The sequence below is a fragment of the Lagopus muta genome, chromosome 1, assembly GCF_023343835.1.
Source record: "Lagopus muta isolate bLagMut1 chromosome 1, bLagMut1 primary, whole genome shotgun sequence".
Lineage (NCBI taxonomy): Eukaryota > Metazoa > Chordata > Aves > Galliformes > Phasianidae > Lagopus > Lagopus muta.
The window spans coordinates 187,499,029-187,511,487 of record NC_064433.1 but is presented as its reverse complement, the minus strand read 5'-3'; the positions used below and the strand labels follow the sequence as shown (position 1 = coordinate 187,511,487).

The 12,459-nt window shown below is 37.9% G+C and overlaps 1 protein-coding gene across 28 annotated transcripts in view; it reads left to right on the top strand.

The window, feature by feature from the left end:
- Positions 1 to 12,459, top strand: part of DLG2 (discs large MAGUK scaffold protein 2) — a 994,028-nt gene that overhangs the window by 917,430 nt on the left and 64,139 nt on the right. The window lies entirely within an intron of this gene.

Below are 12,459 nucleotides of genomic sequence, written 5' to 3'. Positions count from 1 at the left end.
CCAAACCCAACACTCAGTGAGACCTTCTTGGTGAAGACTGAAACAAGGAAATCACTGAGCCACTCAGCCCCATCTGTGTCTGCTGTCACTAAATCAATTCAGCAGTTTCCTTTGTCCCACCTTTTACTGGCAATACAAGTGCAGAAGTTCTTGTTGACCTTGGTGCCTCTGGTAAACCTCTACTCATACAGAGCCTTGGCTTTCCTGACACCATCCCCTGCTTCCACCCACATATACTGCCTTTTGTGCGTGCAGCGCAGGGTGCCAGGGATCAAGCATCAAACAGTGGTATCTGCCTAGTAGTTCAAATTGGGAAAAAAAGCAGGTTGCATCTTGTTTTTGCTCCTGTTTTATCTGTTCTCTTTTTGTTAGATCACAATATTCTACAAGTTTTCTTTTTGCTTCATGCCTTCTTCATGCAGTAATTACTTAACATACATGAAATATATGTATGAACCGAAATGATTAACACTACTCTGTTCTGTTCTTAGAATCATAGAATCATAGAATCACAAGGTTGGAAACGACCTATAAGATCATCCAGTCCAACCATCTCCTCATCACCATTGCCACCACTAGCACTAAACCACATCATGCAGCACGTTATCCAGACGCCTCTTGAACACTGCCAGGGACGGCAACTCCACCACCTCCCTGGGCAGCCATTCCAATGCCTGACCACTCTCTGAGAGAAGAAGTTCTTCCTTATGTCCAACCTAAACCTCCTCTGATACAACTTGCGGCCATTGCCCCGTGTCCTGCTCGTTCTTGTTCTACTCATCCCTTTAAATGCTATATTTGTAAGTTTCCTGGTTTCCACATCCTTCTCAGTAGTACATAACCAGTATCTTGTGTAGATAACCATTAGTCCTTTGATGAGCTACAATTATCTTGATCATTAATCAATTATCTAAGAGATCATCAGTCATGGCTTTCAGCTCTTCCTTGCATCAATAACAGCTGTAAATTTCAAATCTTTTCACTGTTGTTTCTGTGTATGTCTAGAACATAGAGTGGAGTGAATGGGATTTTGGATGTTTAGGACACAAGATGTAACACACAAACCTGGAGGATGGTCTCTGTAATTATAGTTACAGACATCTATTGCTTTTGGGTGCTGAGTGACAAGCAATTTAGTGATACTCCACTGTTCAGTTCTTGTTCCCCAGAGCAGTGTTTGAGATTGTAGTCCATCCTGTGATATACTTTTCCATTCTTGAAATCCAGTTGCGTGTTTCACATGAATTTTTGTAGCTTAATTTGTGGTTAGTCCTTCCTGGGTTTCAGGAGAAATAGGATTAAAATCCTTCGGAACATTATTTCATTCAGTTTTTCTCATCTTACCATCCTTGCTTCAATATGCAAATTAAATGGTCATCGAAAAAATATACCGTTAATTGTGACATGTTTTACCATTCTGAGAATTCTACTCAGCTGAATAACATCACAATTCGGTTTGCTCCAATGAGAGCATCACAATAAATTCTCATCCATTCAATAACGTGACAGTTTTCTCCAATTTCATAAGACTTCCTTTAAGCCATAATTAAACCATCATTAATGCCTTCTATTTCCAAGCTGTCTGCTTCTCACCCCTCATAATTAACTGAGTGAGATGAAGAAAACAGAATAATATTAACTACTTGAAAACATATTTTGACATGTAACACAATGACAAAAATCATACTTTTCCAACAGCATTCCTTTCAGATTCATGTTAACTGGAAATGAAGAATTTTTAAATTATAGGAAGGTGTGGTAACAAGACAGTCTTTTAATGTTCTGATTTTTTGAGGCTCTCCCAGACCATTTGTAATAATGTAAAACTTTTCATTGCTATCACATCACTTCTGCCTCATTTTAATCCTATTCTCATCCTTTTCCTTATGCTATGTCGGCAAAAGATAATCTTATTTTATTTGGTAAACCTCTAGGTTTTGTTTAGTAAAACTGAGGGATGAGCTGCTACTCTAAATGACAGGAAGCAAAGTATGTGAGCTTTGAGATAATCCCATTTGTTGACAGCCTGTGAAGAAGGTTAATGCATTTTTGTAAGACTTGCCCAGTATTTGATTTATTGTGTTCACAGCTAATATTGCTTCTTACCTTCCTTCTCTTATCTCTTAAGATAAGGCCTATGAGACTTCTTCCCATGCCACCATTTGTAAAGTGATGTATTGATTTACTTTCATTGATCTCACTGTACAGTGTTTAAGGAATTGATGCTGCCATTCAGCAACCTGGCACACTCTTGTTCTGACTCAAGTCAATTCAAAATGGGTCAGACCTTGAATCACCACTCTCCATACTGAGTAGTTTTAAGACAGTCAAGGAAAATAGACTCCTTAGTCAAAGTGCAGGGTCCTTTTAAATTTAGCAGCTTGTAAATTTAGTTACAGATGAGTTGTATATATGTAGACATACATAGAGATGATATAGATGAGATAGAGATATGTTATTACGATAGATAAGTGGAAGAGTTTGGAACAGGCCTTGTTAAAAGCATATTCCTAAATAACTTATAAGAGTAAGCATAGTGTCTCCAATATCATCCATACATATGACAGTAGCAAATGCCATATTATGAGCTCCAGGAGCCCAGCTTTGGCATCACAGTTTCACGTAAAAGGATACATGGTCTATAGAGGGTGATCCCAGGTGCCGAACAGTTATGTAAAGTCTGCATGCAGTAAATGGAAGCGCTGTGTGGGGAATTTAGTTCTGCTGTGATAGGCAGAGAGTTTAGCCAAATGCATCTTTAATGGAGCTCCCTTAGAGAGCACAGAACCACCTTAGAGTTGAGTTGGATTGAGTAAATCTGCCCTTGGTTTAGCTCGGAGGGAAAACTGAATGCAGGCATATGTCTGTATTCTCATTCTTGCCGAAAGCCTGGATTAAGCCTCTGTATTAATACCAGATATTCTGGGAACCTGAAAGCAAAGTTGTACAAGTGAGGATGAGTACTTACTGAGCAGCAATCTCTTCTTAAAATATAAGAGGAAGAGACAGTGGTAACAATCCTTACTTTTGCAAACTATCCTGGCAGGTATATGCCCCTTTTCTCTGTATTACTGTTTTAGTAACCTGGAATCAGACTGCTGGAATAGCACATTGGCAGCTGAATTCCTGAGCCTCTAGTCAAGAGGTTCCCAACAACTTCTTCCTCCTAAACTTTACGTTCCTTGCTCCTCAGTCACAATGTTCTTTCAAGGAAAGGGGTAAAAAATGGTTTTTCCACAAACAGCAACCCGATGATTAGGGCACTTCATGAAGATAAGAAAGTTTTAAAAGGAAAAAGCCTTTCCTATTGTTTTTTTCCAGCAGTTAATTTCATATATGTTTCCTGGACATATTCTAAGCATAATAAGATTCAGCCCTTTAAGGATTAAATGTAGTTTGGATATTTCTCTGCCTTAAATGTGAATCCCATAAACGCTTAAAGGAGAGAGAGAAAGACATCCGGATTTTCATAAATAAATGAGAGCAAATGTACTTTAAAATACTGGGTCTAGTGAATGGAGCAGGATTTCTTGTTTTTGCAGTAAGGCCTCGGCTCTTAAAATCCATCTAAGTCTATTTTAGGCACCAAAAATAGCAATTCTGAACCTTACTCTGGCTTTGACTGACCTATCAGTGTCCAGAAAGCTTTGTCATAGACTGTATTCAATATCCTTTTAGCCTGCTGCACTTGAAGCAGCTATCAAAGAGGTAAGATTAGAAATGGCTCTGATTTTCAGGCTCATCTGAAGCTTTCTGAATAGTGATCATCAAGAAAGTCCAAGGCAATTACAATCACAGTCATAGTTATATCTAAAACAAAACACATGCTAGCCTGGAATTTCATAGGGCTGTATAGTCTCAGAGCTACCATTTTCTCCCAAAGAAACCAATAAACTAGCAGGCCATTTTAAAGACAATATCAGTGATTAGCAAAGAAAATATCTCAGTTGATTTGTGAGCCACGTTTATTTTAATGAATTCATTTCACTCCAAAATGGGAGTTCCAGCTGCTGCAATGTGTTATGTTGGATATGGCTTTATCTAACAAACATAGCAGTGATTTCTTAAAATGTGCTACTGTGGCACAGATCTTTGGTTATGACTATGTGATCCAGATAATCTAGCAGCATAGTTTGCACTCAGAACCTTGATTGTTGAGACTTTACTGGTAGTTTACTCTCAGTCTCTCTTTTGAAGCAAACTAACTAGTTCCCTTCAAGATCAAATATGGATACGTAATTTTCAGGACAGTTCACTCAAGAGATTTTTCTGAGCAGGATGAGTAAGGCAGCATGGATTTGGTTCCCTTTGCATGCGACATTCTCACAACCCTATTCCGTCAGGCTTGCACTCTTAAATGATCCCCTCTATTTTCTCTCATGTCTTCCACGATCAAGACATGCATCACTATTCTGGTATCATGCTATAAAATATGGTCTGAGAGACTGCGACATACCATCCACATTACTTCAGCCACTTTGAACAGGAATGCAATATTCATAAGGACCGTAGGGTGCGGTACGAGCTCAAAGCAAATCTAAGTCCAGTGCTATGGGGTATGTGCTAGAGGAGATTTACCTTGAATGGTAAGATTGGTAATACACAGCATTCTAGTTTAGCTACGTCTAACTGTGTCAGCATGATTTACAGTGTAAATTATGGGATGGCTTGGGTTGGAAGGGACCTTAAAGATCATTTCAGTTCCCTGCTGTGGGCAGGGTTGCCACTTACTAGATCAGCCTGCCCATGGCTCCATCCAATCTGGCCTTGAAGATTTCCAGGGATGGGGCACCCACAGCTTCTCTGGGCAGCCTATACCAGTGCCCTCTAATTTCCCCCTAATTTAAAATTAGGCATGAGCATCTGTTTGTAATTAACTTTCATTAGGAAAACCATTCAAATTCAAAAAGTTCTTGAGGACAAATATCTGAGTCTAGAGAAGAATGGGTAGACAGTGAAAGCATGTGTCTGTATTATGTGATTTGGAAATGTCAGGGTATTTTGCATAGGTGTCAAGAATTATAAGATCTTCCCCCTCACAATACCAGTGTTGCAGATATGCCCCGTGCTTTCTGTTCAATCTCTGTTTAGTGAGTGCCTGTTTCATGACATTTGTAGTAAAGATGTACTGTTGTTTTTAACTTTGCTTCTCCTTAAATTCTGAAGGCACTGAAAAAAACAGCAGCTGTTGCTTTAAAACACAGATAAGTAGGACACTATGCCACTTGTGGGTGTCATCATCACAGATTTATGTTACTGTTTTCTGTCAGCTAGAAGTTAATCACTTCATTTTTTACCCTGTCAATCATTTAGTTAGAAACAAGAACAAAGATGTCTTTAGGGAATAGTGGCATCTTTTTTATCTAAGGCATTTTTCACGTGAACATTTTGATGATATTTCTCTTATCTAGGTTGTTATAAGGTATGAGCATATAAAAATACAACTTAAAACATTCCTGTAGACGTTACTGCTTCAGTATTTACTTAGCATCCAATTTAATGGGCATTTCTCCTTAAAAATTGAAATATCTTTACTAATGATTTGAGAGATATTTAATAATGATTTGAGATACACTTTCCAGGAATTTACCATTCTACTCGTATTTTTCCCCAAAGGCAAAAGGATCTAGATTTGTAGTGGGAGATACTCACAATAAATGAGGAATATTTGAATTAACAACAAAAAGAATTGTGATGTTATATGAGGACACTAGATGCATTCAATAGTGTGGTTAAAATATTAATATCACTGTGCCAGGTTAGAAAGATGTGTATGCATGCACTACCTCACCAACTTTTGTACCTTTAACTGCTGTATGCTGTACATCTTGTACTTGTGAAATTCTGTAATAATAATAATATATTCATAGATTTTCATGACGGTGAATAGTAAGTCCATAAAATTTGTGTTTTGGGAAGACTATTCAGATCTTTGTGTTGAGGTACTCGACAATGGAAAACCAGTGAAGTAGTAGCCCATAAATGGATTTAAACTACTTTGGTTTAGAAAACTTAATAGCTGTGTCAAGAATTTCAGATCAAAATTAAGTGCACCATCCTTTTTACACATAGCTATCAGGAGAAAGAAAAAGAAAGGGTCTTCTCTGAAAGAAATGTTTTGACAAGAACATTAAAATAGTCAAGTATCCTTTTATTTGCACTTTCCATAGTTCAAAGCTTTCTCTGTAGGAATAGCTAAGTGAAGAAGCAGACATATGGAGAGTGATTTGCATAGCCTGAAGAAAATCAGTGGCCTTAGAGGTGGTCTCAGCTTTGTGCTGAGTCCCACTCTAATGCATTATTTATGGGCATATGTACAAATGTGTAATGGAGTTTTAGCTTAAATTCCTTAGTTGGCTTCCACAGCTACGGCAGCACATAAATATAAATATAGTCTTTCAGGTTTTCATATGTCAGATAAGCCAGGTTATGAAGGTCAGACCCAAGCCCCAGTGACATAGGGTGAACATGTGAAGGTGGACCCAAGGCCCTTCCCACTCATTATACTATCTCTAATAGTACCTGATAGCTGAACCTTGGAAACTATGAAAATAGCCCTTGATGGATTATTTTTTCTTCTTTGGAAGAATTTTTTTTGCCCATTTACCCTCTACTACATGTGCCCTCTACCACATCCACTGGTTAATTAAATCATATGTATTATATCTTAGTCCTTAAATTATGATTCCCTCCCTTTTGAATTGTGAGAACAGAGAAAAATAGTATTCTCCTCTTCCCCAAAACTCTTAATGTCATTAGCTTTTATTATACTCTGGTTTTGGACACTTTTTTTATAGCTAGAAGTTCTCATCTGTCTAATTTATTCCTCTGAAAAGAATGTCCTTATGGACCACTCTGTTCTCTTTCTGCCTTTTGCAGATCCTCTTTGGGATGAGGACTATTAGTAACAGAGTGGAGGTGAATGTGTGGTGTAATAGCAGTTATTTCTGCTCTTTATTAATTTCATCAAACTCAAGGAACAAATCTGCCTTTTTCATGACTGCCATTTGTTTAATCTGTATTTTCCCAGAAAAATAGAGAAAGTCTACAACACTTCTTCTCTAGGAAGTAATTGTTTAGCAAGTGCACATCAGTATGTCCAAAGACCAGAGGTATTCCCCATTCCTCACTTTGCCTTTTTGGACACTGAGTTTCATCAAGTAACTTTGTTATCTGATCACTTGATATTTTAAGATCCTTTTGTAAGTTTTCTCAGTTAGTTTTTAGGTTTGCTTGATACTCCAGAATTTCCTGTAATTATTATGGCTTCACTTTTTACTACTTTTTCTAGATCACTAATGGGAACTTCTTTATTGAGGAGCCCTGGTTTTTAATCCTTGTTTCTTATCCTTTAGATACTCACTAATCCTTCAGTCCCAGACTACACCCCAATGTCCTGAGTAATTGGTATTTAGTATCTGAATGCTGCACAATTCTTACTGTTCTTATCCATTCTCCTGTGAGGCGGGGAAATGTCATCCATCCCTCCATTATAGATGCAGATGCTGGGTTCCAGAGAATCATAGAATTGTTAAGATTGTGAAAGATCCCTGGGATCATCTAATCCAACAGTCCTCCTACCACCAACAGTGCCCACTAAACCATGTCCCCAAATACTACATCAACCCTTTCCTTAAACACCTCCAGGGACACTGACACCACCCCCTCCCTGGGCAGCCTGTTCCAATATCTCACCAGTCCTTCTGAGAATAAATTCTTCCTAATATCCAACCTGAAACTCCCCTTGTGCAGCCTGAAGCCATTACCTCTTGTCCCATCAACTGACATTTGGTAAAGGATTCTGAGTAATAAAACATTCAGGTTTGCAGATCCTCCAGTTTGCATCTCTTTTGAGCACAGAAATCTCGGAGGATGAGCTCAGTGCCTGAAAGGCATCAGTGTGGAAGTGACAGAAGGATCAGGTTCCAAAGTTTGGATTAATGGCAGCAAGTACATTGAGGGTTGGGATACCTACAGTAGCCAACTGGAAAAACTAAGAAGACAGAGACATGTGAAATTCTGAGTCCTCTTGGTCTCTGTGTTTCCAGGATGGAAGGGACTCCTGGATCCACTGTTGTTTTGGTGCCCATTCCTGCTCTAGATAGAGTTGAGTATCCCAGTTCCTCGAGGCTGATCTTCCATGAACTTCCAAGAAGCAGTTGAGAAAAGTATCTTTTTCACAGCACTGAAAATGTCTTATTACTCAAATAGCCATTCATCCCATTTTTAAGCTTTGGTTCTAATAGGATTAAAGGGAGGCATGTTCTTCTCTCCAGTGTTCCCACACACAGTTTGGCAATGCAAGGCCATGCCTGTCTCTGAACACAGTGAATGAGCCTGGACTTGGACATGGGCTCACATCAGAGATCATCTGAAAGCACACATCTCCACTGTTGCATGCAAAAGATCATTCAGCCTTGAATAAAGGGAAGAGCATTAATATAACTAACAAAACAAATCAAGGAAATGGAAAATCCAAACTCACCCTACCAAAGAACAGTAATGCAATGAGACTGATAAATCAGTGGCAATGCATTATTGCTGCAGCTGCAGGAGATATAAAGATTTTCAGTCTTATCTCTCCTATTTGTGACACTTGGGAAGATTTTTTGAAGTTAATTGTCAAAAGCAGCTGCGTTCTGCAAGGGAGGTTCTGCAGTAAATGACTTTGTAGTAAAGGAAATAGTGCATAAATTTGCTATTTAAAGGAAGAGAGATCATAAAGCTAAAGGAAACTAAGTTTTCTTTACCTTTATAAGCTAAGTGAAACTAAGTTTCACTTTATATAGTCTGTTTTTTAAGGATTTTTTTTTTAATTTAAACTTATTTCATCATATTGTATCTTGTACTGATTTATTTATATAGAAAGACTGAAAGTTGCTCTTTGCAATACAAGCTCATTAAACTGGTTTGCTTCCAGAGCTTAATGACAGAACTGCAGTGATACGTCATAGCTATGGAACAGAAACATTTCTGACTTTGCTAGAGAAACAGATATTTCTTCAGTTGATGTTTGGTGAGAAATACTGAGTTCATGAGACTGAAAGAAAAGTATAGAATAGCTAGCACTTGCACTGACAGTCACAAGTTGACCTAAACAACAGAATGGAGTTTGAGCCTGTATGACCAGAGACAAAAATAATATACCCGAACATAAGAGAAATGCTTTGATGCACTTGTAAGAAAATTATTTAAAGACAGCATGTCTGGGAATCAGGTGCTGTGGTATGGTCTACAAACATGAAGCACGTGTGCAAAAGGGCTTTAAAATTCATATTTAATATAATATAGCACTGTTTACTCTGTAACAGACTTCAGATTGCTAAAATAATCCCAATCATCAAACACAGATTCATAGATTTGTAGAATCATTTGCGTTGGAAAGGACCTTTAAAGGCCATCTGGTACAACTCTCCTGCAATGAACAGGACCATCTACAGCTCAACCAGGGTGCTCAGAGCCCAGAAACACAGGGCAGTTATGCAAGCAGATTCAACTTCCCACCTTTCAGATCTATCTTCCTCCCTAAAAGTAACAGCAATTTGTTTTTGCAGCTATTTTGGCTCAGAGGAAAGGTCCATCTAGCCAACTGCCCTTTCCTTGAGAGTCGGTAGTAGCAGATGTTTAGGGAACATATAAGAACAGGACACATATGGTCTGATCCTCTCCCTGTTGTACACCACAGCTTTCTCCGAAGTGAGCATCCTTGCTCAGACCTTAAACCATCCACAAAATGGCACTGTTCTTTTCATGTTGGAAGAGAATGAATGAGGTTACAAAATAATTTGTCCAAGCAAAAAAAAAAAAAAAAAACCACCTAAGGAATATGTCAATTAATTTTATTCACATGAAGTGAAAGAAGTATGCATCTTCAGTCAGAGACATTTGTTTGTTCACTTCCTTGCTTGTTTGTTTTTCCACAACTCACTGTAATATCAGAATCAAAACAGGATGTGCATTTTGGGGCTGTTATTCTGCAGGACTCAAATCACTGTAATGGATTGGTTTTATATAAGCAAACACTAAATGACAGTGTAATTTACACTGCAGGGTTTCCTGACAAATATCTAGCTTCAGTAGATGTTATTTCTACTGCAATCAAAAAGATTTCACCCTTTAAGCTTAGTTGATACGGCCACTGAGCACTTCACAATACTCTCCTTCTTATTTTACAAATAGGGAATCAGGACATTGAAATAGAAAAACGTTCACACCTCTTCTATCAGCCTATTTTTTTTATTTAACTTCAGTTTTCTGAACACCTCCGTTCTCCATAGGTACCCATATCTATCCTTTTCTGTGCAGGGAATTTACATTCCTCTAACACTCTATCTCTGCACTGCACCTAATTTGTCTTCCCAAAATCAGAACAAAAGAAATGAGCTGAAAGTGCACATACAGCTGAGCTACTGGACATGGTATAGTTCCCAAATGACTGCGGTGCAGCCATATCAGCCATGGTTTCAAGGTTGGGTTAGCACCAGTGTGCAGTTATGGAGATCATCAACTGGACTTGTACATAGCTCAGGCATCTCTGTACCATCTTCAGTTGCATAGATTAAGAACTGTAAAGAAGGCAAATTATTTTTAATCATTATGATAAATGCTGTGTCTCAGTGACCAAAGTCTGACTGCCATTTTCTACAGAATATATATTAAAATTGAAAAATCTTGATAGGATCAAAAGTGATATATATGATCTGGGGTACAATCCTGTGTCTTAGCATATTTCATATCTTGATGTTTCTGAATAGATACAAGTACATACAATACAATACAATAGATACAAGCTTGGAACTGACCATCCTGAGGTCACTTGTCTAGCCCCCTTATCAAAGCAATGTCAAAGTAGGATTTGCTTCTCCTTCTGATGGTGGGAGCAAGATGACAGGTCTCCTGCATCTTCCTTAATGACAAGGTTTGTTTTTGTTATAAAGAATTTTCCTTCACCAAAGTGTTGCGTGGAGGTCATCAGCACCATAAGATGTGGACATTTTTGGATGATGAACATACCATGCAAGGGCATGTGTTACAACATATGTACAAGTTTCTCAGCCACAAAACTGTTTTTTAAAGATCATTTTTCAGTGTTTTTACAAAATAGAGAAAATATGCCAGCATATCCAGTGAGCCATATGGAGGGAGTTACTGTTAATTTATAGCTTCCAGAGATATAAACTGGATTTTTATCTTTTCTGCCTGTCTTATATTTCCTGCACAACAAATCTCACATTAAGGTCTATCTAGGCTGTGGCATGGCATAAGTATTTCATTCAGGCTTAAAAAGTGGTAGTAGCTTCAAACTGAGACTTACACCCTAAAATTTGAGTTCTTTATTATTTTTTTTTAATAAAGGAAACTGTTTGCCAGTGAGCCACGTTAGGTAAGCAACTGTATCCATGGATTATTTTGTATTACATACAATGTACCACACCACAGGTAGGTTTCAATACATTAATCAAAATTTACGTAATCGTTTTGAAATTGGTAAGCTTACAGAAAAAAATGCTAAAGAAAATGATTTTTCATAGCCTGACTCAGGAGAGTGCTGTTATTATTACTTTGCCTAAACTTAAATATACAGCTTTTGACAAATCTCTACCATCTAAAAATTGCTAGTAGAAGCGGGAATTAGAGGTGAATCTATCTTTTGCATGAGAGAGGAACGGCTTAAAATTAAAGTAAGTTTAAATCAGTATGGAGGAAGAAAACAAGTAATTGTCCTGAAGTGTTTATTTTTGTGGTTTTTGTTGCCACAAGGTTCATTATAAATAAAGGTATTAAAAGGCAAGGTCCCAGTTCTGTTGTTTAGTGTGTTTGCGTCGGAATTATGTACAGACAGAATAAAGAAATGTCATTGGAGAAAAAAAACATTCAATCTCCTGGTCACAAAAAGAATAGATTATCCCAGGTCCTAGCACCATCCAAGAGCAAGGAATCAAATTTCTCTCTCTCTGCACCGGGTCTTCCTCCGCACAGCCTTGGCAGCAAATTCTGTCAATCTTCAAGCTGCTTAGGGTAATGTTTGCAAAGCAATTTAGCAATTCAGAGCTTAATCTTCATTGAAAGTCAACAAAACCTTGGCTCAGATGTGCTTAATTTACCTTAAAAAAACATGATCTAGGAACTTCTGCTGTTACCCTTAATCCTACAAGCTTTCTAGTGCAAGAGAGCTGGGGATCCCAGAAACTGAGGGTGTGGGGAATGCAATGGAATGAATAATGATCTGCAAGGAGCTTGATTTCCACAACATGAAGAGCTGGAAGGTCTTAATTTCATTTTTTAAAGTGCAGAAGTTTAGCATCACCCTCTTGAAACTTTATTAATATTAAATGGCATGTAGTTGCTGTTAAATATTTTTGGTAACAGTGATTGATCGGCACTTCTCTCTGCCAAGTCCATTCGTAAAGGCTATTGACAGCCACAAAAACATCTAATATAGCATTAATAAGAAGAAAC